Here is a 4,487-nt window from a genome sequence, read left to right as displayed (position 1 = left end):
AAAATTTAAATGGGAGTTTTGGAGGAATGCGATTCCCTCAAGATGTGGCTGCCGTTAAGTTCGGATGTCCTCTGTTGAAAATAGCTTGAACATTAGTGCAAATTCAAAACTTAGATCAGCGACGAATAGCCTAGCTGGCGCCGGTGAGATGTCAAGAAACCTTTTAAACGAGTGCATCTTTTACCATTACAACTTACTAACTGAGAGAATGACAGAAAGAACTTAGTGAAGAGTGCCACCGGTTCTTATCGTAGACTTGCGCATGCGCACCTGAGTTTTGTTCTTTGCCAATGATTTAACTTTAGAGTCGACTTTTTTCGGAAGAACCTATTTTATTATCTAAAGAAATTTAAGGTTTGTAAGAAAATCTTTGGTAGAGCACATTTTGCCTCATTAGCATACTGGTTTGGGCATAAAAGAAGACATCAGCCACATACGAATTGACTCCAGACTTTGAAAGAGTTTTTGAAACTTCGTAACTGGTGGAATGTTTCGCTCATTCTTTCGCTTTCAAATACTTCAAAATTTCCGAGAACGGAAAGCGAGGGAGTGGTTATTTTTCAAACAACCTTTGAAAAAAAAATTGAGTGTATGAGGCCATTACACATACATAATTTACACGGGGCTCAAATTTGTGGCGTAAGTTAAGCTAAGAAGTCCTTTCAATATTCAGAGTTGCTAACGTTAAAGCTCGTTCAGATACTGAAGTTTACATGTTAATGACGCAAACAAAAACTCCTCCTTACTTTGGCGACTCTATAGTTACATTTTATCTTTTAACAGAGCGCAGCTTTCTACGGCCCTTGTTTCTCCAGCCAGTTTCTCACGTATGAACACGGTTTTCCATTAAATTCCCTTACCTTCCCTATCTCCAAGAGATAAAAAAAACGCGCGAATTTGTCCAAAATTCTCAACTTCCCCTCCCACCCTTTCTATATGAGGTCCAATTCCCGCCCCACCGGGCGCGGCAAAGACTCAAATGCTGGGAGTATAATTAGGGATGGGCATATTGCCGTTTCTATTTGATCAATACATAATTTTCCAACTGAAGAATGTTTTCGTTGAAGGGGACTAATCTGGAACTCGCTTTACTTTAACAAGAGATATCAGGATGATTGAGACTTGACATGGCTTTCAGCCTCACTCCCCTGCGTCTTCCAGTACTACACCTTCTTCTACTCTTCCTTCTAATTCTTCTTCTACTCGGCTATAAATGCACCTTAACAATGCGCCTACTCTTATGCTACGTTCGGGACTCAAGCCAAAGGTAAACCAGGTGGTACAGAACAAAGTACTCGGATGTAAATTCTAAACGAACGAAGCTGACTTGATAAGGCAAGCAGAGATTAACCAATTGAAAACTAGAAAAATAGAATAATCTTTAGCAAAAGCTATATTATAAATAACCGAGCGCTCCCTCATTGGTCGATAAGTGTATTTAGATGAGAGTATGTAAACACGGTTACGTTGTGACGTTTTAGATTCGCCCGTATTTTTGAGAATTATTTTATAAAAGCAATTCTCGAAAGTTATGCAAACCCTCGACTATGTCTCGGGTTTGCGTAACTGTCTCGAATTCTCCCAACCCGGCCTCCTCTTGTTTAGATGAGGCTAAGTGAACACGGAAAAAGTGCTCTATTGCTTAAATCTTGGGTCTTTTTAGGGGAAGTAGAAGCCAAGTGGTCGCAAGAACGACATTAGCATCATGGTACACAGGTGAACGTCTTAACACAAACTTCTAGAATGAAATGTTTCCAAGGCAAACTGGGGAGGCTTTGAAGAATTGAATGTTCCACATACGTGAGTTAACCTTGGCTTGACAAAACTAACTTTCTTCAAAAACATGATTTCTAAATATTTGACTCCACAACACTGTTGGTTAAAGATCAGCAAGTGGATATTTCAAGGAATGAAACCAGCGTTGTTGCTCGTTGTACTGAAACATGAGGTCTCCGAGCCGCCTTTTCCTCGCGCCAAGGCCCCGCCGGCTAAGAAAGACACGCGGCCCTGGGACTCAATTTGCATTACAAATTAGTTTTTCGCTCTTTGCATGAGGTGGTCGGAAGCTCCGTTTCTTCTTTCAAACTTTGCCTTTTGCCATTTCTACATTACAAGAAATGTTACCGAACGTGTTCCAGACACAATCCTTTTCCTGGTGGAACCTTCTGGAGGGAAATTCGGTCACTTATTCAAGTACCAGAAACAGCAAGCGACCTCAAGATGCAGTGTCCTCTTTGACCATCTTCGGTGTGTACATAAGCTTACGTAACAAAAACTTTATGTTTTGTTGCTGCTTTCTAGTACTTAAACGGTTGAAAATATATCAAATGCTGTAAGACATTTATTTAGCCAATAATATATCGATATTTCATGAATTAAAGCGCGGTAAATCGAATATTATATTTACATGAATTTCGGCTCACAATGTGCAGTTCCAGAAAATACCCACACTCTCCCCACAGAGGGGATTGGTATTTCCAGGGCGGGGGGGGGGGGGGGGGGATCAGTTCAGTAAGACCAAAAAACTGAAGGAATGTATAAAGCTTAATCAGAATTTCCAGATGGGTAGGAGGGTCTTAGAAAAAATCCTATCCGTGGGGGGGTTATGGATATTTTCTGGATCCACACAATATTTTTTTCCTCCTTCCATTCCTGGCCCCAGTTGTTTGAGGGCTGGATAACACTATCCACTGAATAAATCACTTTCCCGTGGATAAGTTTTAACAAAACAAACCATATTATCCACTGGATAGTGATTTATTCAGTGGATAGTCTTATCCACCTTTCGAACAACTGGGGCCTTCAGGAATTGTTTCTCATACCAGTTTAACATTCCTGTACCTCCTTTCTCCTTCTTTCTTTGAATTTCTCTCTCCCCTCTACCCAACAACAATCCAATGGATGACCCCTTACATTTGATTTGCTTGTTATAAATTTTCTTCAGTGATTGTTTGAACATATTTGTATGCATGATGTTACTATTGTACCTGAAAAAGTCAACAGTAAATCACTTATCATAGTGTCTGTATTACTTATCAGGCAAAACATGAAGCACATGAACATAATGTGGTGATATTGGACTTCAGATACAGCCAGATATATTAAAGGTAATTTGTGGTGTATATATGGGAATTAGGAACTCTACATAGTAGCTACCACATGTGCATGTAGTATCAGTTGGAATTCTGGCTCCTAAGAATTGATGAGGAAGACAACACCATTATTGAACATGGCATACATCTTATTGTAGAGATGTCAGGACTCCTTTATCAAACGTGTTAAACTTAGCTGTTAAAAGGGTTAAATTAAGAGCTTATCTACCTGGAGAAAGCAACTTTGCAATATTTATGATGCAGCATTTTTACAGATGTTTATTTTTGGATTATTTTCGTTAGTCCTGAAAATCTTCAGTACAATTCGTAACGACAAAATATGAACACTGGGAATTTTCCCTTTTCTAGGCAATTTGGGTTATTGGAAAAAATGTAAACAAAGCTGCTGTTGAAACAACCTCTTTTTTTTTTTAATTATCAGGCAAACAAGAAGCAAGCATCAGCATGGGACAACTAAGATCAATGGAGGAGACAGAAACAGCTGGATCAGGTTAGTTTATATTTCTGGTATCTGACTTGTTGTTGGCAAGTGTACTTTGAAACATTGTACTGTACACATGTATATATTACTACTTTCATTAGTTCTGAGTAACTCCATCAGTTAGACATGCAATGCTAAAGTATACTGGTCGACGGTAAGAAATCGTAAGTAACTCTACAATGTGTTTGTATCTCTTATCAGGGCAAACAGGAAACACAAAAACACCAAAATATCAGTGGAGGAAGTAAAATACATCAGACACGGCAGGTCAGTCAAAGTTTGATGTCAACATACTTATTGATAACTGACAGATGATTCCAAACGTAATCTGAGTCATGTTTTTATCTGAGCACCCTTACTAACTACTGATAGATAATTCCAAAGTTTAGCAGACAAATCATGTTTTGATCTCAACATTCTTACTGACAGTAGACAGGTTATTCCAAATTTTAACCAATAAGTAGTGTTTTGATCACAATGTTCTTTCTGACAACTGAACGATGATTCCAAATTTTATCAGAAAGCTCATGTTTCAATCTCAACATCCATACTGTGTAGACTTATATGTCTAGTAGAGACAAATTATCTGATGCCTAATTTATATTACAATAGGAGAATTTATCCATCTGGGACAACTGACAGATGATTCCAAATTTAAACGATAAATCATGTTTTGATCTTGGCATCTGCACTGAAAACTGACAAATGATTCCAAATTTTACCGACAAATCATGTTTTTATCTTGGCATCCATACTTACAACTGACAAATGATTCCAAATTTTACCGACAAATCATGTTTTTATCTTGGCATCCATACTTACAACTGTCAAATGATTCCAAATTTTACCAGCAAATCATGTTTTTATCTTGGCATCCATACTTACAACTGACA

General features: G+C 38.2%; 1 long non-coding RNA gene across 1 annotated transcript; it reads left to right on the top strand.

Annotated features, from left to right (window-relative positions):
• The first annotated feature begins 1,284 nt into the window (after window positions 1–1,284).
• LOC145470219 (uncharacterized) lies at window positions 1,285–4,437 on the top strand. The gene is made up of 4 exons (XR_014042457.1): window positions 1,285–2,247; window positions 3,040–3,107; window positions 3,535–3,603; window positions 3,796–4,437. It is a non-coding gene; the product is annotated as an uncharacterized LOC145470219 (long non-coding RNA).
• The last annotated feature ends 50 nt before the right edge of the window (window positions 4,438–4,487 follow it).

The sequence above is a fragment of the Orbicella franksi genome, chromosome 15, assembly GCF_964199315.1.
Source record: "Orbicella franksi chromosome 15, jaOrbFran1.1, whole genome shotgun sequence".
Taxonomy (NCBI): Eukaryota; Metazoa; Cnidaria; class Anthozoa; order Scleractinia; family Merulinidae; genus Orbicella; species Orbicella franksi.
The sequence above is the reverse complement of the archived record's forward strand: the minus strand, read 5'-3'. Positions and strand labels throughout refer to the sequence as shown.